At 42.6% G+C, this 23,339-nt stretch overlaps 1 protein-coding gene across 4 annotated transcripts in view; it reads left to right on the top strand.

Moving 5' to 3' along the window:
• Nucleotides 1-23,339, top strand: part of LOC124595574 (synaptosomal-associated protein 25) — a 420,350-nt gene that overhangs the window by 125,155 nt on the left and 271,856 nt on the right. The window contains exon 1 of one of the 4 annotated variants that reach the window (XM_047134643.1): nucleotides 21,208-21,362. The exons of the other annotated variants lie outside the window; for them this stretch is intronic. The gene's annotated coding sequence lies outside the window, so the exon portion shown is untranslated. Of the gene's footprint in view, nucleotides 1-21,207; nucleotides 21,363-23,339 lie in introns of those variants that run through there. 4 annotated transcript variants of the gene reach the window in all.

Here is a 23,339-nt window from a genome sequence, read left to right as displayed (position 1 = left end):
GAAATGGTATAAAACAGATTTTTGTGGGAAATTTGTATCATTCTTTTTCTGTAATTATATCGAACGAAAAACCCATTTTGTAGACAAATGTAGTGATTTACTTGCTAACAGGAAATTAAATATAACTGATTTCATGCTGATAAAACTGAAAATGCTCTTTCAAAAAAATGAAATGAACAACTTAGATAGTAGACAAAATATTATATTTACGAAAAACAGTTACTTGGCGGCAGTTATAATTTCAATAATTAATTAAACCACTGATCAATATTTATTTTCTATTCTGTTCATAAAATCCTTTTCTATAATGTGTTGACCTGTTATTCGACTCCTTTCGTCAAAAACAGTATCATTCAAAGAGGATACAAATCTTTCAGAAACAATAAAACTTCGTACCAAAGATAAATATTTTTGGGCTTCATATGACAATCCTGACACACGCATTTTTCTCTACTCCTAAAAACGAAAGGGTCATTGCCTATGGGTAATAGAGGATTGTATTGTACTGTATGTTAACCCTGGGCCTAGAAACGACTGAGAGACTCCGTCCCTGCCGCAGCCCCAGTGGCCCACAGCCCCAGTACGACTACCGCAGTCCACTTCACCCCTCCGCCTCCCCGCACCGAACCCAGAGTTATTGTGCGGTTCGGGCCCCGGTGGACACACCCCCCCAGGGAACGTCTCATACCAGACGACTGTAACTGCTACGTTTGCTTGGTAGAGTAATGGTGGTGTACGCGTACTTCGAGAACTTGTTTGCGCAGCAATCGCCGACATAGTGTAGCTGAGGCGGAAGAAGGGGAACCAGCCCGCATTCGCCGTGGCAGATGGAAAACCGCCTAAAAACCATCCACAGACTGGCCGGCTCACCGGACCTCGACACACATCCGCCGGGCGGATTTGTGCTGGGGACCAGGCGCTTCTTCCCGCCCAGAAAGCCGTGCGTTAGACCGCACGGCCAACAGGGCGGGAATAGAGGATACTGAAAGTAAAGCCTTTTTTTCGCTCGGAAACAAACTTTCAGCGTCCACTAGACTTCTTGTGGTAACTTCCTTATGTGATGACCAAAGAGGGTTTCCATTTGTTCTGACCTCCTCCCTTTGAAGTGAAGTTGAAAGTTTGCCGATTTCGTTCAAGTAATTGTCTACCTCTTGAGTCAAATTGATAACGGCTTTGTTGGCAATGAGGGGGTCATGTACATTTTTTAAACCTTTGTTCTGATGGGGTAGAATTGCACAGCAGAGAATTCCGTAATATTTTAGCACTTCTCTTTAAGGCTGCTCAAAAGGTTTCGAAATAGAGCTATGGCTGCACTGTTTAGGACTGAGATTTCTTTATGCATTTATCGAGAATGGTCTGTAGGGGAATAACAAGACTTCCTGTAACGTACTCGCTTCATGAAATCTTCGTGGCCTTGTCGAATGGCAGTAAAATATCCAATATTTCAGAGAATTTAGTGTCTGCAGTAGGAATGATCCTTTGCGTATTTTTATGGAAGGATCGGCTGGCACTTGAGCAGTTAATGGCGACAGTTCTACAGATCTTTCCAACAGAAGATAGATGTTAGTCCACCTTGTTTGTACTGACTGAGCCAAAAGTAATGTTTCCCTCTGCTGTGCCCTCCCTCTTTTTGCTCTACCCTCAGCTTCTCCATAAAAACATTACTCTGCCTTCCAAATTAGACAATTGATTTTATTTCGCTTATTTGGGTTTTTAAAATTTCATTACCAACGCCCTCTAGGCCATCTTTCGTTAATCTCTGAGGCGACAAATTACTATCATAGAGTTTGGTTTGCTGTTGTGTTCAGAGGAACACCATAGTATGCTTAATTATAACAGAATTTGCATACGACGCACATTTTAGAAAAATAATACAAATTACTTACCTTTAAAGTGTGCTATAACCACCAAAAATGTCTTTTACAAATTAGTGAGCGTACAACAATCCGCAGATAGGGAGGGGAAAGTGCGTTACATTTGCCAGTGCCGATTTAACTGTTTGGATTGCCAGTGTTGTCTGCAGTGTACTTATTGCTAACCATCTGAATGACCTGTAAGACGACCAGTTTTGTTTGTGAAAGACAATATTATGTAAAGTATATAATTTGTGAGCAGACAGCGAAACAAACTTCAGATCCTATATCTCCCACAGTATAGACCCATAAACTCTGCCATTTAACCAGTATGTATGTCATGTGTATCAAAGGACATTATTTAAATATTGATATATGAAATTTAAAAAAAACCTACGGTAATCTCATGTGTTTACCGCGTGGGGTGGCGCATCTCATCCTTTGCTAATACGAACTTTGTGTTCCGTCTGTGCTGACCTCGTTGTCCACGGGACACTAATATCCTCCTCTCCCCTTCAGAAGTATAACATCATTCTATAACGGCATTCTGTGTGACGGTATAGTATGATTGAGCTTGAATTTATATCTCAAGGATAATAAACGCAGTCTGTCAGAACCTTTTTTTACCGACAACTGGTTTCAGTCTGCCCTGCATATCATCTCCCGGTGTAGGTTGAACGAAGACAATAACAATAAGGATTTTATATAACTGCTATATTACAACCCTTTGTCTCATGGATAGTAGGAAAAGCAACATAATATTACGAACTCTACCATTCCTGGCACCGCAAAGTGTAGTTCATCAACGTTTGTTTAACTAACAGAAAAAACGATGTGCTTGGGAAAAAAATTTTTGTGGTCACGTGACATGTCATAGATAACAATTTTTTCATGTGTAATTAAAGAAAACAAATAAAAATTCAGACTTGGAGGACATGTTATAGTAGTGTATTCTAGAATGAATGATGCGTTACACTATGGTAGATTAAAAAAAGTGCTATAAACATACTGACAGGACACTGTGCATAGTACATTTCATTGTTTACAAATCTTAAATCTTATTTAAAACCACTGCTGAATTACCGAACGTATTTCAGAATTTGAGATTTGCTGTGCTTTTAATGAGTAAAAGTGGAAATACAGTGAGGACTCTTACTGTACGTTAAAAAGGGGGAAGAAATTGGCCATAGCTATTTTGTAGAAAACAATTAATACGAATCAATGAAGGTGTTAAGGGATAAGTTTGAGAAAAGTGTGGCCGCTAGAGTTAAGTCCGTAATGCCTGATGTTCTTCGTCTTTCCTGGAAAATATCGTCCTGTTCGGTAATATTCTTGTCAAGTTCTTTTCTTTTGACAATATAAATTTCAAGCACGTCAAGATAAAGCCCCTTGTTTCTGAAATCTGCACGCTGTTCTCAGTACTAATGATTTTATGGGTCCGTGTTGATAAATGTGTACCTAGTACAGTTTCACCTTCTCTGAGCGTATGTTCCTCGAAGTGAGCTGTAAATGTTCGACCCATAGGTCCAATACAGTTCTTTTGACAGTCATCACATTTTAGCATAATGAACACCGCAGCGTAAATATTTATTCTTCCCCTGTGAGATGTTAGGATGAACCCTTTATCCCAAAATGTTTTCGGTTCTAAAGACAACTTGCAGGATACAATTACGTAGAAACCTTTGTTTTGTCAGGCGTTTTGCCACGGTACGTCATGCTAAAAGAATTGCACATCGTCCTTACTTAAAGTTGTTGTCTACGATAATCTGTCATATATGCGTCTGACAGACGTCGCACGCATTTGTCCCCGTAGCCTGTTTCAAAATGTGTTTCCTTTTCAATTCGTCGTGTGCTATCGCATACATAGGAAAATAAATTCACTACTGTACAGCTACACTATTGATGACGAACAGCTGGAGACAGAGTCTGCCGTAAAGTATTTAGGCGCAGCTATCCAGAGCGACCTTAAGTGGAATGTCCGCGTAAAACACAGTGGGAAAAGCAGAAACCAGACTCATTCAACTTAAAGGGAAGAGTCAGGTCCAGGAATTCTAAAAGTTCGATTATTTCACCTACACTGGCTTTTTATGATTTAATTGTTTATCTGTCTTTAATTTCAATTATTATGAGTAGATTGCAAAAATAATGTAACTTACTCTGATGGCTGTAAATTGTTTCCTGGCTTTTATTGAGAGTGGTCTCCCTTAATGGAGCTGGAGGAGGAGATCACAATAAATTTTGGGTTGAGTCTGTTGTAGAAGTCGGTATTGGTGTCTCCAACAAAGATGGCGGAGATGGAGACAGGCGCAGCGACGGCGAGAGGGAAAGATCACAAGTTGATAAATTTTCTGCATCGTCACTTTCGGATGGAATAAATATTTCATTTTGAAGCAACAACAAAAAAACAAAAGTTCACTTACTGTACAAAGTTTATGGTACAGCAATAAAATTATAGGTATGTCAAATTTACCTTAATTTTCAAGGAACATTAGGGATGTTACCTCCTTATGTCGCAAGTTTGTTATGCTTCCTTCCGCTTTTAATGTTTTAAAGCAGATAAAACATTGTACTTCATTGCTACCGTACTTCGTAAAATACTTCAACGGATAGTGCCATTTTGTAATACAACACTATTCATCGACGACAACGAGAAACTACCATATAGACCACATGGGAAACAGTCTCGCAAGCTGTACGCACACGCGTTTTGCCTAACAGGCCACGCCACACGGAAACATGTTATTGTTTCGACAATGATAGATCAGACGTGGGCAGCTCGTGCACGTGCATCCTCTTATGGGCTAAGTGATAAGGCAACAGATACCATCGTCTCAGCAGTACTGTAATGATTCTTAGGTCTCGCGTCTGTTGTTAATTTCGAACTGTCGGCGTTGTTATTGAAATGGCAGTCTTCGCTGTTCCCACTTCCTGGAAATTTTACAAATAGATAACTAGTTATTAAAAAAGTTACTTTTAAAAAACTCAGTACCGCTTCTTTGGTAAATTGATGTAACAGTTTTTTACCCGACTATCGATAAAAAGTTAAAGAAAGTGGTTATAAATGGCACCAAACAATGCCTAAAAATACCGGTTATTCAAAACTAAAGCTGGTATGGGTTTTAACCAACCAGTTTGCCCATGTGTGTATTAAGATAGCGACGCAACGGTACTAAATGTGCAACATCTCCGTTGCAGTGCATTATGAATAAATTCCTTTCTCTCATAAGCGAAAAACGGCATGTAAGGAAAGCAGACTGTCGCCCTACGTCGGGCGAGCAAGTCGCGGATGTGCCCTTTTTTACGAGGCGATGCGCGGCTAGGAAAAACGCGGACGTCTCCGCAGGATGCCTGAGCTGTGCTTCTGCGGCGGTTCTCGATCGTGGAGTAGACTGGTGAGGCCGACCAGCAGCCGGCCACATCGACCGCCTGCCTGCGGCCGCTACAAAACCCAGCCCTCAACTCGTCTTGCAGCTCCCACGAGATTTCCCAATCGCAAAGCGCTATAAAGACGCCGGAGAATTATTGCCTTCGTAAAAGTTCAGCCAACTCGATTTCTCGTAGAAGTAGTGTGTGTCGCTTCAACACCACTAGCTGGCCTTGTTTGCTGGCGAGGAAAAAAAATTCCTTTTCGTCCAGGCTGGCGAGAAGATAACCACGAATGTAAAGAACCAAAATGAAACCTGTAACAGGTGTAATTGAAGTTCGACAAGGCAAAAGAATCTGAATTTGTTCTTAAACTATCACACTGCTAGTAACAACGTATCTCGTAACTAATTATTGGTGAGACAGCCGACTGGTTTTAACAGCCAATAGATCGGTTTTTGTTTTTTCCTCAGTCGATTTTTTAGAATGGACAGTCAAATGAAACAGTCTGCGGCCACGTCAGCTCTGTGAACGTTTTTCACTCTTTATGTGTAAGTGGTTTCACTTAATGTGAGACAGCCGACTGACTCAAGTCTCTGACGATAAAGTCAGTTAAATGAGTGTTTTCATTTAATCTTCAGATTTATGTAATCTGATTTACATGATTTTTCACTTGTTTCGCACCATGTATGGAACTGCCAACTTTTTTACAGACAAATAACATATCTTATTTTAAGGAGAGGTGAATAATGGAGCAATGGAACAGCGGCGATGCGTTGAACTATTCAATATATTATTCAGTAGTCTACAGGCTACTGAAAAGTTCAACGTATAGCCACTTCCGATGGCTCATGGTGCCACCAATAACTGGTGATAAATTTGAACAATTCATTTTCTTTGTTTAGCTCCCTTGACTTAGTAACGATGTTACTTATTATTTTTTTGTTTAACACTGGGTACCTGATTTTTGTCTGTGTAAGTACTTTTGTTGATATTTTATAAGGTCTAATGAATACTTTCACTTCAACTGTTGCAGACTTTATTACAGTGTATATCTGCACTAGCGCTCCCACTTGGTAATGGGCGTGTTCAATGCTGTTCATGTCAGCAGTATGTTTGGTTGACTTTCGTTCCACATACTATGTACGACTTGACAGTTCATTGTTTGCTACTCATCGCACATATATTGTTTCAGTGATGTCATCTAATTTATTGGTTTTGTAGCAAACATATGTTGCTGCTCTCAAGGTTAGCTATTTTACAATTGTTTTCACAAATCCGATTTACTTCTGCTGTTCAGTCTTTCTACGTTTATTTTTAACATAATTACTTTAAATTTGCCGGCCGGGGTGGCTGAGCGGTTCTAGGCGCTAAAGTCTGGAACCGCGCGACCGCTACGGTCTCATGTTCGAATCCTGCTGCCTCGGGCATGGCTGTGTGTGATGTCCTTAGGTTAGTTCTAGGGGACTGATGACCTCAGAAGTTAAGTCCCATAGTGCTCAGAGCCATTTTTACTTTAAATTAGTGTTTGTTAATCATTTGTAGGACACTAACGTCCGATTCTTATTTTGACGTTGGCTTCCTAATGATATGAGCCTATTTCACTTTTGAAGCTGACAGTTTAAACAGTTGAAACCGGTAAAAGGAACCAAAGAAAGGTTTCCTTATGCAGTTGACGACTGACTTTTATCCATGTCGAGAATAACTGTTGCTGGATACTTACCAGAAACTGTTCTCCTCCTTCGAATGTGTGCAGTCTTCTCGGATTCTTACTGCAGCACCATTGCAGTGTCACTGTGTAGTGGCACCTGCCTCCGACGACCGCCAACTGCGACACCTCTCTCATGATATTGACTACTTCTGACTGCTGCTCTTCACTGCTTTTTGCTCTCGGCCCCCTAAGTGCCGATCGTTTAAAGCGTTCTCCGGTTTGACTGCTGCCACCGTCAGCGACCCCAGAGTCCCGACGAAGTGTTGTTGCGTCGTCTGTGTGAACAAATGGTAAACGGGCCATTGCTAGTGGCTATGCCCCTACGCTCTCTGTTGACAGGCGACGCTGAAGCATTGTCAGTACATCTACTATCCCCCAGGTCGCATATGCTGTCATCGGATCAAAATCGACGTTGTGTTCACAGGTGTACTTTTTTTTCCGGCAGAGTATTTATATTGATGGGTCAGCAGGGGGGTCTTGGGACCAAATGCTGATCGTTTTCGTATCTTTCAGCATTTCGCAATAATTTTTCAACCGCGTTACTTTCGTGTACACATGATGTATTATACAGATTGTTTCAAAACGGATGTACAGTTTTAAGGCCTTGTAGCATCTATTAAATTAAAGTTACAATTTTAAATAATACATCAAATGAAAGAGCAACTAAGCATTGTTTGTGTACCTGTGCGCAAAGGGACGTCCGTGTGGAGATTTTTTAGGAGACACTTGTTACTGCGTCCTTACCGTTTGGAGTTGGTGCAATCTCTAAAACTTAACTATAGATTACTTGCCGACTTTGCAAACGAAATTTTGGTGCATGACGATGAAGATTTTCTGGATCGTATCGTCTTCAGTGACGACTCGAAGTGCAACTGCGAACACACATAATGTGCGCCTGTAGGGTCAGCTGTTCTCCACCAGATGATACAGTTGCAACGAGATTCTCCTAAATTGAATTTTTTTTGTGCAATACACTGGCGGGAAGTTTGAGCCTTTCATTTTCGGTGAAGCAACTGTAACTGATGTTTCTTATCTCGATCCGCTAGAACTATAAATCTTCCCTCAATTGGAAGAAGCTGAACCACAGAACTTTGACAGTAAAATGGTGCTCCGCCTCAATGGCATAACTCAGTACGCGACTGATTAAGCAACGTTGTACACGACCTTGTGTTAGCCGCAAGGGGCCAGACGACAAAGCCTTTCTGCATGACCTCGTTCACACACGATCTGAAGCAATACGGTTTTTACCTTAGGGATTTATAAAGAATCATGTGTGTGCCTCCGCTACCAGGCGATCTACCCGACCTTAGAAACAATATTGTTCGTACTTCTACTCCAGACACACTAACCAGGGTTTGGAAGGAACTCGCCAATCGACTTGATGTGTGACGAATGGTGCTAACACTGAATACTTGGAAGAAAAACTTTTGGAGCTGCTATTGCATTTGAAGTATTATTTACAAGTCGAATAAAATAAAGCCGGTATATTAATTCTGAAAGACCCTGTATTACACATTGAGTGATCAGTATACGTGTATTATTGATTTTGAGTAACTGTTTGCGTGATAAGCATTGAAGTTCCCACTGTAGTGATTACGACAACTTCTGCCTCTTTCATTTCCAGAGAGGACTCCAGTAAGAAGAAGTGCGAGGTGGTGATTTTGTTTTCTGTAATCAGAGATTCTTCGTGACACATACATAATAAAGAGAACATTGTCGTTTCTACAATCCCTTACGACGAACGAATCCGAAGAGCAGCTTAAACCTCTTATTGGAGAAAATAGCGATGGAACACTATGCTGCTCTAAAATACCCGGTGATTTTCATAGACTTTATCTTGTCTTTTAAGCACCAGGCCCTTGGTTCGTGCCACGCTGCAGTTGGTAATATGTGCGCTGTACGGCACCGGTCCCACCTTAACGGAGTAGCGGATGTAATTCTGTGAGAGCCCAGTAGGCTGTTAGTTGCCCACCACTTTGGGAATGTTGTATTGCCTTTGTAAGGTCTCTCTTACCCCTATACGAGGAATAGTTGCAAGAAAAAGACTAATAAAACGCGGTGAATGGAAATTTTTACCAGGGATACGGGAAGAAATTGATTTTCTCTTTTGTTGGGCATCAGGCCTCATAAACATTAATCAAATCAAAATTCACCTCTTCACTGGATATGTGCAAAACATTGCAGTGACTCAGACGTGAACACAGATAGTTACATCAAAACAATTTATTAAAACAGCAAAAAAAAAATTATACAGGGCTTCAGGGTGGTTAGACTAAGCAGACACGGCGCATATGGGTTCTCCGAGGAGCGGGCTTTGAGTCGCAACTCACCAAAGTCTTGAGTAAGGCGTCAACAGTGCAGCTTTGCTGCGACGAGCGTCGATCTGCGGCAGCTTCTTTCTCGGGCTGTTTTCCTGTCCACTTCTGCTAGTGGGCAGTGCATGGCGGCTGCTGAATGAATGGTCTCGCCCTTTGTGCAGGCCGAAAGGAATAATAACGCCCGAGGTCCGCTGCAGCTACATGCCCGGCGTGTTCGTCATGCAGGTAGCGGCGTTACGAGGAGTAAGCTAGCTCTCAGAACAGGATCAAGTTTTACGTGCGGCCGATTTCCAGAGGCGGCACCCGACGAATCGGATTTGAACCAGGTGATAAGAGGCACCCCATGGCAGCAGGGTAAAGACTCGGATCAGTGTTGGAGTAAGACTACGGAAGCATCATCAGGTGGGAGACGGAAGACTGGCTTCAAAAAACGAAACCATGTCGAATGTTCGTTCTGATTACCATGCTGGATGTCATTCGAGTCTGGTGCTTATTCTCACAACATGGAGTAGACTGCAGTCATTACAGCGTCAGAACAGAACCAAGGGCAAGCGCAGAACAAGTCTTGAGACGAAGTCCGATCGCTGTCTTCACCAAAAGTGATCACCGAATCTCATTACCCTACCTAAAAAGAAAAAGCTCGCCTTTCTCAGGCTGATGTCTCATTTCATTAGCTGACGATATATCGATGCCAATTAATAGACGACTGTTCTTGGGCAGGTCCGTTCCTCTCGATTCCTTGTTCCATAGTGTTAACTTTCTGCTCAACACAAAGTCCTAAAAATAGTTGATTATCCGCCAGTTTGTTCGGCGCGTTACAGGCAAGTTTAGCTTCTCGAGGAGTCTTCTATAGTGAACGGTCATTCAGTTTACGAATACGAAAAAGAACCTGTAACCAGAGCCTGGATTTTTAAGACCTAGAATACATAGAAAATTATCACCGAGTTCACCTGAAAATGGTGTTTTCTCGAAAACGGACATTTTCAGACCGTGGCTGCACACAAAGCAGCAGTTGATTCTTCCACAGGAGATAACAGCAACCAGCTAATTTTTATAATGTTATTTATTTACATAAATAGGGCCGTCGCGGGTTTAAAACACAGCCACATCGTCAGACGGCTTGTTCACATAAGGTACATTTTTGTTGTAGTTTACATTGGTTTTCATTTTTTACTGCCCCATATTGTGAAAATTCATTGGGGTGGTGGTGTCCTACAACCAAAACATGTGACGAACTGTCTAATTGTAATTGCGCCTCATAACGATTTCAAACAAAGTAAAAAAAAAAATATTAGAGTGAAAATGTTTTAGATAATTGTGCCGAAAATTCCGGGCCGTTACGTTGCAGTGCTGACTGGTTGTTTCATGCTGTACCGCAGATTATATGAAGCAACTCTTTTTACATGCGTGTGTGCACACGTAAAGCATCACTCACACTTTCCAAAATGTTTTGCCACATGGAAGAATATATGCAAAGATGGCGATATTGCAACTGTAACAATGCCAAAGAATCTCTGAGATATTTCGATGTTTACATTGATGACAGAAGAAATTTACAAACTACAAACGTCTCAGTACTTACAATTTGTATTACATGAGAACGGATTACGATTAAGGTAAACAAATAAAGCAGCCACTTTGTAATGAAGTGCTAATACAGTGACATTATGTATACACTGAAAGCAAAGAAAATGATGAATGACTAAGCAAACTGTTGTATTTTATGCACTAGTTCATAATGGGTTAGTGTCTACATGTTGTTATTGTCAAACGAAGTAGTTTATTTTAAACTGGAAAGCAAAGGAATGAAGTTTTGAAGAAAGGCTACGTTGGCTAACTCGGTCTGTTCATTGAGGAGATTATGTGGTGGTTTGCTTTTATGTACATATATTTCAATCCATTCAAGTAAATTCATAAAGCTACCTTTTTCAGCATGATTCAGTACCTGGATGTGGATCTTCAATGCTTGTTATTCCGTAATTGATTGTAGCTGTGTGCACTGCGAACGTGGATTTCGAGATGTTGTTCAAACATAGAGCGTCTATGACGTGAAAAGATGTACGACGCGTGTTGAAAATTAATAGCTCCGAATTTTTATAACTTTTTAACATTATACATCTTTATTCTTTATGTAAAATTTTACAGGGGGTGGAAGTGAAAGTACAAGAATGCCAATTACTTTTAAATATCTTTGTTTTTCTTTAAGATCATTCCTTGAACGTACACAAAAATTGTTGTATAGCCATCCTAGAGTTACGGCAGAGTTTCTCGATAGTGACAACACGCGAAGTTTGATCTAATCCTTTACCTTCAAGAACGGATCTAAAAATTGAACACACGAATATCGATGTTCACAAATGGACATTACGTGTGGTACAATACCAATACAAAATATATATATATATTTTTTAATCTCCTTACTGGGTGAAAGTGACGCGACAATGGAGATAAGGGGATGAACCATCAATTTTTTTTTTTCACTATGTACGAATCCGTTCTTGTGCAACATCACTGCGTTTTTTTCTAGATGTACGTGCATTGTTCGTTCTTGGCAACACTAAACAATGAATTATCGTATCCTAAATGCACGTTACGCAACTGTAAACAATGAAGTAAAATATTAAAAATGAAATCTTTGAAAAATTGAGTATCTACGCAAAATTAAATCTAAGTTTCAGCAGCCAGAATATTCGGCATCTTAGTGCTTGTGAACAATATGTAGCTCGTAACAAAAGAAACGGTACAGGTCAACAAACTCAAGGCATTACTAAAAAGCTATAATGAAATGAAGCTGCCGATCGACTGAGTCACGACACGATTACACAGGGACTTGGTCCCATGATAATTTAGTCTTAGAAATGTAGAGCATCACACTAAGGCGACAAGCACAGTGGCGTGTGCATGAATATTCCGTAACATGTACAGTTCTTTGTGTTGTGTTGTGTTGTTTGTGTTGTGTTGTTCGTTCGTCCCCGTTCCCATGTCTGCAGGTGCTCACTACTTCATAAATCAGATATGGTTACTGATGTAACAAAAAAAATGCACGCCATAAAACTTCAGATAGTTGTTACCAACTGTCAGGTGCTAATTGAAAGCAGCCAATTGTTTTATATTTCTTTTAATTTGCTGAAGAGATGTTCATTTAAACTGTCTGGCCGCTGATCATTGCTTGTTGGTAGAGGTATGAAGTCGTCGTTCAAACTGTTGCAACGTGTGTGTTAATGGTTGGCGCTCATTGAGTAAATGTAGTAAAACACGCTTCATTCAGTTAATTTTATAATCGCTATTGTGAATAAGTATCACGTTTGAGCATGAAGATCTCTATAATGCGTCGCCACGAAACTCAGCTGGTTGACACGGCGCGAAAATATGGTCGACAGTGAAGTAAGTTCTCTCTCAATTTTTCCAGTCAGCAGTGAGCGGTGCACGAATGTGGTTTCTGTAGAATTTCGTGAGGTGTAAAAGCGAAGTGAACAGAATAACTAAATGACTAATATTGGTAAGCGTTTTGCACCTCATAATCGCACGAAAACCGAAAAGGAAAGTGAGGGGAATCTAAAAGCACACTGAGATGAAATATAACAGTAACACCTCGTTGAAACCAAGGCAATATACCAAAAATTATAATTTAAAGAATGATATAGGTAGTGTAAGGAGAACATTTCGATTGGGCTTCGTCATTTTATCCGTGGTTGGTTTATTCCAAAGCAGCTAAAGGTGTGCTTTCTAAGTTGGATGTGGTTTTCTGAGACTATAACGCATGGTAATCATCGTGGCGCTTCCATAAGCTGTCCCTTCACCAGTTTCACAAAGTTCCACAAATCTACAAAACTGCAAACGACTTCCGAACGGCATAAAGATGCAAAGACAGAAAAGACATTCAAATGCTGTTTTTGCTTTGTTGCAGTTTAGAGTACCGTCAGGTGACGAAACGTTGCGACAACAGTTTGAAAGTGCCCCCTAAAAGTCCCACCTACGTACATTACACAGAACCCAAAATGATTAAGATTCTGAAACAGTGTATAGTTTTATGTTACATGCTATAGGTTGTATGCGAACAGGAATAAGTAGTAGTTTCCACATAAATCGATCCGAAAATCGATGTTGCAACGTGTGATTTAGAGTTCAAAAGCGCTAAATGTGGAAATTAGCCACACGCAGTTTTTGATGGCAGGAAACCATTTAATTGAGAGAACAGGACTTAAGACGCGGATAACAAAAATAACGTAAATAACGGAAAAGAAAAAGATTGGAAATGTAAAAACAGGTTTTATTATGTTATACAGGGTGTTACAAAATGGTACGGCCAAACTTTCAGGAAACATTCCTCACACACAAAGAAAGAAAAGATGTTATGTGGACATGTGTCCGGAAACGCTTACTTTCCATGTTAGAGCTCATTTTATTACCTCTCTTCAAATCACATTAATCATGGAATGGAAACACAAAGAAACAGAACGTACCAGCGTGACTTCAAACACCTTGTTACAGGAAATGTTCAAAATGCTCTCCGTTAGCGAGGATACATGCATCCACCCTCCGTCGCATGGAATCCCTGATGCGCTGATGCAGCCCTGAAGAATGGCGTATCACAGCTGCCCACAATACGAGCACGAAGAGTCTCTACATTTGGTACCGGGGTTGCGTAGACAAGAGCTTTCAAATGCCCCCATAAATGAAAGTCAAGAGGGTTGAGGTCAGGAAAGCGTGGAGGCCATGGAACTGGTCCGCCTCTGCCAATCCATCGGTCACCGAATCTGTTGTTGAGAAGCGTACGAACACTTCGACTGAAATGTGCAGGAGCTCCATCGTGCATGAACCACATGTTGTGTCGTACTTGTAAAGGCACCGAGCGAGGTGGCGCAGTGGTTACACACTGGAATCGCATTCGGGAGGACGACGGTTCTATCCCGCGTCTGGCCATCCTGATTTAGGTTTTCCGTGATTTCCCTAAATCACTCCAGGCAAATGCCAGGATGGTTCCTCTGAAAGGGCACGGCCGACTTCCTTCCCAATCCTTCCCTAATCCGATGAGACCGATGACCACGCTGTCTGGTCTCCTTCCCCAAACAACCAAACCAACTTGTAAAGGCACATGTTCTAGCAGCACAGGTGGAGTATCCCGTATGAAATCATGATAACGTGCTCCATTGAGCGTAGGTGGAAGGACATGGGGCCCAATCAAGACATCACCAACAATGCCTCCCCAAACATTCAAAGAAAATCTGTGTTGATGACGTGATTGCACAATTGCGTGCGGATTCTCGTGATCCCATACATGTTGATTGTGAAAATTTACAATTTGATCACGTTGGAATGAAGCCTCATCCGTAAAGAGAACATTTGCACTGAAATGAGGATTGACACATTGTTGGATGAACCATTCGCAGAAGTGTACCCGTGGAGGCCCATCAGCTGCTGATAGTGCCTGCACACGCTGTATATGGTACGGAAACAACTGGTTCTCCCGTAGCACTCTCCATACAGTGACGTGGTCAACGTTACCTTGTACAGCAGCAACTTCTCTGACGCTGACATTAGGGTTGTCGTCAACTGCACGAAGAATTGCCTCGTCCATTGCAGGTGTCCTCGTCGTTCTAGGTCTTCCCCAGTCGCGAATCATAGGCTGGAATGTTCCGTGCTCCCTAAGACGCCGATCAATTGCTTCGAACGTCTTCCTGTCGGGACACCTTCGTTCTGGAAATTTGTCTCGATACAAACGTACCGCGCCACGGCTATTGCCTCGTGCTAATCCATACATCAAATGGGCATCTGCCAACTCTGCATTTGTAAACATTGCACTGACCGCAAAACCACGTTCGTGATGATGAACACTAACCTGTTGATGCTACGTACTGATGAGCTTAATGCTAGTACTGTAAAGCAGTGAGTCGCATTTAAACACAAGCACCGAAGTCAACATTACCTTCCTTCAGTTGGGCCAACTGGCGGTGAATCGAGGAAGTATAGTACATACTGACGAAACTACAATGAGCTTTAACATGGAAATTAAGCGTTTCCGGGCACATGTCCACATAACATCTTTTCTTTGTGTGTGAGGAGTGTTTCCTGAAAGTTTGGCCGTACCTTTTTGTAACACCCTGTATTGTTACCTTAATATTGACCAGGCACTGGAAGTGCACTGCAGAACCAATAGGAGGAAATGATAGATAGCAATATGCGCAACATTTTCTGAATTACTTGTGTGGACATATTCGCCACTACTGACGTGGAAACCTGTGGGCTCCCCTGGTCCACATTGTCCATCGCTCGCTTTCCGAGGAATGATTTCCACAGCTTCCCAACAAGCAGATATCGGCTCCTTTTGTGGGTGTAAAGCCCATCCATATGCTGTCCGTTGTATTTTACCATTCATTTCAATCCGTAGCTGTTAAGATACCAGTGACCGTGCTCACAATTGAAGACACACACACACACACACACACACACCACTAGCCAACGAGGTACTAGCGTCATGTGTTGCAACCAGCATTATTAGGTGGGTGATGGCCAACAGAGATGTCTGATCAGGTGACTCAAGACGATGGACCACTTGGAACTCCTTCAACCGACTTTGTTTTGGAGGCGTAACAAGCAAAACTGACCTTCAGATATTTACTTTTTTGTGGTGTCTGCGTTTTGTGGATGTGAGACTGGGCAGGTCTCGGTCCAGTTCGTGCAGTATCGTTTTTTTCCCACGTCGTGCACCAAGAAACATGGAGGAAACAATATCGACGTTTCCTGTATGCAGTTTTTCAACATTTGTCGCCTCACATTTTGTTTTTCATGAAATACAACTTTTTAAGGCTGAGGTGTCTATATTTCGCCACATATATTGCACTCCCAGCAAAAGACTTACTCGTTTTGTAAGTGTCTGTCAAAAGGAACAGTGTATTAACTTGTTCCACATGCATTTCCCGAAATGGTGGTGGCGATAAAATCAGATAAATTGTGGAGTCTAAGATTAGATGTGTAGATCGCGTAACTAATGAGGAAATACTGAATAGAACTGGAAAAAAAGACAAATTTGTGGAACAATCTGCCTAGAAGAAGGGATCGGTTCGGTTGATAGGACATATTCTGAGACATCAAGAGATCGCCTATTTAGTGTTTGAAGGAAGTGTGACGTAGGGATAGGGGTGTAAAAATCGTCGAGACAGACTTAAAAGATATAGTAACCAGATACAGAAGGATGGAAGTTATAGTTTTTCGGAGATAGAAGCTAAAGGGTGTAGTAGCAATGAAGAGCTGCATCAATCTGTCTTTGGACTGAATGTTATGGACCACAATAACTACGGAGATTTGCCGGCCGGAGTGGCGGGCGGTTCTAGGCGCTACAGTCTGAAGCCGCGAGACATCTACGGTCGCAGGTTCGAATCTTGCCTCGGGCATGGATGTGTGTGTGATGTCCTTAAATTAGTTAGGTTTAAGTAGTTCTAAGTTCTAGGGGACAGATGACCTCAGACGTTGAGTCAATAGTGCTCACAGCCATTCAACTACGGAGATTTATCTAAAGTACTTCTTTCAGCGCACTATCGACGAACGGAACAGTGGAGAATTGCGGCGGGGCTGTAATAGTAATACCAATACCGGAAGCACTCTTCGCCTGGGACACCGTGAGGGGATTTGCAGAGTATGGATGTAGATGGACACGTAAAGAATCATTGTGCTGACGAAACGCCGAAAAGTACTTTTTATAATGAAGGTAACTCAAGCGGAAAATTAGTAGTACTTCAGTCATGAAACTGTTAATGAAATTACATTATTTGCAGACATTTCGTCATGAGCTGTGCATTACAAGTTCGACCTGTTTTTCTGGGATAAGCGGTCTTCATTTTATTTTTCTGTCCAACTCGATCCGTTTCGGAGCTGCAACTACATTTTCGATGACAGCATCAACGCTTCAGGGCATTGCAGCTGCTTCAGTTTGTCACCCAGCAGTGACTTAACGACACGATTTCACGAGAAGCGCGTATCGGTCGAATTGAACAGACGAATACAACGAGGTAGTGGTTACCTTAAAGCGTTGTCTACATAGGGGGAAATCTTCCATATGCGCACTTACACTGCATATTGAGTAACGTACGAGGATTGCTGGATAAGTAAGAAAAGATAGATAACAAAATGGAAATCCCCAGTGAAAATCAAAACTGTTTTATTTGCAACAGTTAGCTACCTATTCCAGCTATTTCTCTACATAGTCGCCGCTCACAAATAGATATGGTGTTGTACCAATTTTTCAATACCCTCGTCGTAGAAGGCAGCCTCATGTGCTGTCAGACTATTTTCTACGCTGGCTTGCAGGTTGTTGTCTATGCCAGGATGTCGCCTTCATAGCCAGCGGTCCATCTCAGCAGAGATATCACAGAGCGCCAAGTCAGGGCTGTATGATGGGTGATCAAACACTTCCCATCGAAAACACTGCAGAAGCGTCCTCAGTGCCCTGCAATGTGCGACCGAAAACTTTCTTGAAGAAGGAAATGCACGATTGTTACGTTATGTGGGGTTCCATGAAATCGAGCGAAATCTCACGGGAGACACTATTTTCAGTGCATCTTTACGCGCTCACCGTGCACTCAGAACCAAGAAGAGCGACTTGACACTACCTACACTGGCATACAGGCACACTGCCCAAAACATATGTGCAAAGTTTCATCGGGTTTCCACTGTGGGTTCAATTTCGCAACCCATCGTTTATACTTCCAATAGCTCTCGTATTTTTGACGGAGCTCTATGACTCAAGTGACCTTTCATTTGTTATTCAGAGACGCTTTAATGAAGCGAATGAGTTTCGTGTGCATAAATAGATGAAACAAAATAAAATTATTCAGTGAAGGTTAATTTTTTTACATTCTTGTATCCATGACACGAGAGGTGGCTTGTTTGTAAGGGTACGGAATCAAATTACTTGCCACAACTTGCTATTTCCATTGAAAATGGGTAACTGAAACATTGAGTATGAAATGAATTGTCATTTGAGTCATCTGTCCGCCCTCAGTTGCTAAGTGGTGAGTGTAGATGGCTGTCATGCGCAGCACCCCGGTTGGATTACCGGTATTGTCGAGGATTTTTTTCATGGTGGTAGGACTGTCCCAGATGTACTCCGTATCGTGTTGCCAATTGAAGAGCTACTACATTTGAGAGGTAGCGGCTGCAAGTTACAAACGTCGACAACGGCCTGGAGTGCGGTGTGCATACCCCAAGCCCCTCCATACCGCATCTGCATGACGCCGCATGGTGGATTACCCGGTGGCTGGCTGACATCGTGTCGTATTGACGTCCTGATAGCGGAATTTCGTTTTTCCCTTAATCTGAGTCACCCTGTACAGTCGTATGTTAAATCATTTGAAGTATAAGAACAAATGTCAGTTTTTTCACATTGCAGGAGTCAGTCTTTCGGTGAAGTGACTGTGCTGCCTTTGCTGCTCCTGCCGCTGCAGTGGTCTTCAGTCCGGAGACTAGTTTGATGCAGCTCTCCACGCTCCTGCCCTCTGCAAGTCTCTTAATTTCTGCATAAATGCTGCAACCTACTTACTGTGTAGAGAACTCGGTCGTCCTCCAAAATTTTCACCGGTCACTCGCTTCCTTCCGTTCCGAACAAGACTACAGCCCAGACACAAACCTTCAGAAGAGATTACCAAACACTTAGATTTCTATTTCTTGTTAACAAATATCTCACTTTTAGAAATGCTTTTAGAGCTGTGGCCAGTGTCCATTCAACAACTTCTCTACTTTGGCTGCCATCAGTGATTTTCCTCCCCAAATTTCAGAACTCATCAGCTACTTCCAGTGTGTCCTAGTCTGATTCTCTCAGTATCACTGGACTCATTTCGACTACAATACATCATCCCTGTTCTACTTTTTTGACGTACGTCTAATAGTCTCTCTTCGAGACACTGTTCATTCTGTTCAGCTGCTCTTCTAGGCCCTTTGCCATCTCTGACAGTGTTTGGGATCCTCACCATGTCGGATTAAAGGAAGACGTCGAAGCCATTCAGAAGCATGCTGCTTTAGTTGTTACCAGTAGGTTCGATCAGCAAGGAAGTTTTATGGAGGTGCTTCGTGAACTCAAATGGGAATCCTTGGAGAAAAGACGACGATCTTTTCGCGAGGCACGAGTGCGGAAATTCAGAGAAGCGGCATTTGAGGCCGACAACAGAACGATTCTGCTGCCGCCAACGTACATCTCGCGTGTCTACCTTGAAGATAAGATGCGAGAACTTAGAGCTCGTGTGGAGGCTTTCACAGTCGTTTTTCCCTCGCTTTGTGAGGAAAGAGAATGATTAGTAGCAATACGTGGTACCTTCCGCCCTGCACCACGGCGTGGCTGACTGTGTATAGGTAGATATAGAAATTAAAATGTTACGGCAAACTTCAAAGCTTTTCGTTTTCTTAAACTCTAATTCCCTTTCAGACTGTCCACTTGATTTTCTTTATGCTTGTTAAATGTAAAATTTTACTGTATTGCTCAGACACTGCAATCCCGACCCACCTCTTCCGTCTCGTGCTCTTCGACCGTTATCGCTGCAGTCTGGCTTCTTTAAAAGTTTCAGATAATTTTCTGAGCTCTGTACTTTATCCCTACCTCCAGAATATCAAAAGTCTTCTCCAGTTAGCGTTCGCAAAAGTTCTCTCTAAGCCTAAAAATGCTAAGAATGTAGTTTCTCTTTTTTTATTTTATCTTCTGGGATAGGTCGTAAGGTGAGTATTGTCTCGCGTCCTCCTAAGATTTCTCTGCAACCCAAAAGTGATCTTACACGAGGTTGACTTCTAACAGTTTTTAGATTCTTCTGTAAACAGTTTGGGTCAGTATTTTGTAAACATGACGTGAAATCGATGACTGTGATAGGTGGGAATATCAGCATCCTGCTCTTCTTGGAACAGGGATTACAGAAAATTCTTTTTGAAGTCTAAGGGTATTTCACCAGGCTCGTATTTGATAAACTGGACCACATATCATGACCAAAAATGTTATTGTTCAAGATTAGTTGCAGGCACAAAACAAGCTGGAATAATATATAAAAAATTGTGTGTGTGTGTGTGTGTGTGTGTGTGTGTGTGTGTGTGTGTGTGTGTGTGTGTGTGTGTGTGTGTGTAAAGCATTTCTTCATACGGTACAGGACATATTTGCAGTACACTTGATTGACAAATAAAGTGTACTACAAATATGTCCTGGAAAAGATCAAGGAAAGGGTGAGTAGAGTAGGACATCGCAGGCAAGTGGATGTGGCATTATGACAGTGCCCCATGTCACACGGCCAGTTCCATCACGGAATTTTTTGTCCCAAAAAGCATTCCTGTTGTTCCAGAGTCCACCTGCTCACGTGATTTGAGTCATTGCGACGTTTTTCTTTTCCAGAAATTGAAAAATTCTTGAAAGTACGTCATTTTCGGACTCTGGAGAACATTCAAAAGAATGTGACTGACATGTTAAAGGCCCTGTCATTGAAGCGTTTCAGAGCTGCTGCCAAGACTGGAAACGACGACTCCGCCGGTGTATAGCTGCCGAAGGGAAATAATTTGAAGAGGATAATATTATTGTTTGAAAAAATAAGAACTTTGGTGGATAAAAAATAAGTGGCACTAGATTTCTCTCACATTTCGTTTTTGTCGTGCTTGCTTCTCCCCTGATGTTGTTTTTTGTTTCGTAGGTAGCACGTCTTAACTTCGTCTATTTCGATATTAAATTTTTCGCTATTCTGATTTCTACTAGTTACAAAATGTTGGTGTTGGTCACGCAATCCTCAGCACCTCGCGCGCGAGCTTACTGATTTCTTCGTTTGTACGGTGTGCGGAAGGGATTCGTGCACAGAGTGCAACAGTACCGGTATAGGGAGGGAGTCGTGATGTTCGGCGGGTCAGCGCCGCTGCGCGCTCGACTTGGCAGTACGCGTGCGTGCCGCGGCTGCGCCGTGGCGCTGCAGTCGTCCGAGCGTACGATCAATGGGCGCTCGCTGCCGGACTCCGGGCGAGCGCACCTCTGGAACCAGGCGCAGACAGTCGTCGCCGGCCTCCCAGAGCAGTGCATCGCACACGCCTCCCTCCCGCTGCGAAGCTCAGTATCGCGCTCTGCCGGCCACCGGCTCTCCTGTCATCTCCTCACCGCACGGCACACAGGTATGCTGCGCCGTTTCTCAGCGTCGTTAGCTTAAAATGTACTGCTTCTGTCGGTCTGCACAAGGCACGGACGCCACGAGAGGGCACCTCGCTTTATTCTCGCTACTGCGCATTCACCACAGCAGCGTTCAAAACTAAGACAGGTGAACACTCTCCAACTATAAAGTGAAATTTAAAGCCGGATGATCAATTTACCGGAAGCAAGGAAATTTTGCTTCATCTCTACGGTGTTGTCAGGAGATCAGACGCATAAGTGCTTTTACGGATGTATCTGGAACTGGAACGTTCAGATTTTCATTGATCGGGTCGCGAAAGCGGCGTTAGAATGAAGTGTCTGCTTCGGCTGTGAAGAGCTTTGAGCTGAGAGACTGTCGATACGTTCCGAAGTTTGAGCACGATTTCTGAAAGGGAGCTGTTTTCCGTACAATTTCTCGCCGTACAGTAACGCCGAAACGCTAGAAATGCGAAAGGTTACGAGTCGTAGACGGTATATTTTGATGCGTCCAACAGATAACGATTGCGCACCAAACTATTGGACAGTCCCGAAAAGAGTCCAAGCAGCTTTCACAAGAACAGCGCTCGCAACATGTGAACACACCAGATCAGTTCGGCTGGGGAAAGACGTCACTTTTCTACCAACCCCATTGTCAAACTCGGTGACAGCTTCTTGGTCAACTTTGGCTAAACGAAGCATTCAAACGTTCACCACCTCAAGTCGGTTTTGACAGACAGTATTAGAGGCTCCGTCCAAAAGAGAGAAGAATTGTTTGCAGTTGTGTGCGGAGGAGATGAAGCCTCCAGATACTCGCGACCCAATTATAACGTGAGAAAGTACCTTCTTACCCTCCTTGTTACTTCGAACCACCTTTCCCGCAATTCTGTAAAACTGAGGAATTGAAAACGCGTTTTGTCCGAAGGTCCGAATCTCTTTCTGAAGACTTTATTCGATGTGGTGTTCTACGCCAACATTGTTAAGGCTGCCAATAGCAGAGGTGGGCGTGTCGGAATTAGGCCCCGCCTGCTGTCCGGTTCTTGCTTGCCGTCTTTCCGCCGCGTGTCCCCGGTATGCACAGGACGCCGTCCTTGGCCAGTATCGCGGCCGTGTTATCGCGACACCACCGAGGATCGCCCACGGCCAGCCTAGCGGGCCGCCTCCTGCCGGTTCTGTGGCGCTACAGCTCGACCTTTCGCTGCGCAGACTCAGAGATTTTCGTGCTCGTGACGTCATTCGTTGATCACGCGCGTCTGCCGGCGGCATGCTGCTGTCTATACGTTCCTTCTCACGTCAACCGGAAATGTGCTCTCGCTCCCTGAAAGCTATTGTCGGTATGCGGCATATTTAGGCTGCACGTGACTGAATACGAAGACAAGAAATTAAACACCGGCCAACCACTAAACTGACATTATTGAAATAATTTTCCTCTGATTTCCAATACCGATACCAGACTCCCACAACTGATCCTAAGTAAAGCTCCAGTACATTTATAGACATGCAAACGCATTGCTAATATTTTTTTAATGAAATTTCCGGCACTAGGCGGTATAGGTCTTTTATTCTGCTGCATAATTTCGGCCTTTGGCCATTTTCAAATACCATAGTGTAGGGCATGATCACACTTCTATAAACGAAATCCTCGTCCAGATATATTAAACTTCGTTGTATAATGCCAGACAATCTGTGAACTTGTTCTCATTTTAATGGCGTGACACCATTATATAACCAAGTTTAATATATTCTGACGATGATTTCATTTGTAGAAGGCAGATCATGCCCAATGAACGCACAGAGGCGGACGTCATGATTGTACGGTCGAATCAACGATGTGTACAGTCAAATGGAGGAACTTTTTAAATGAAAGTATTACTTCACTGTGGCCCCAAACAACAAAATTATCAGCATTGCTGACGCTTCTTACACACGTTTCAGTGCCACATTCCTTTAAAGTGAAAAATTTCTGTAAAAAAAAAACTGAAAAA

Source organism: Schistocerca americana, chromosome 1, assembly GCF_021461395.2.
Source record: "Schistocerca americana isolate TAMUIC-IGC-003095 chromosome 1, iqSchAmer2.1, whole genome shotgun sequence".
NCBI classification, from domain to species: domain Eukaryota; kingdom Metazoa; phylum Arthropoda; class Insecta; order Orthoptera; family Acrididae; genus Schistocerca; species Schistocerca americana.
Note: the sequence above shows the minus strand (reverse complement) of the source record. Positions and strands in the feature narration are given on the sequence as shown.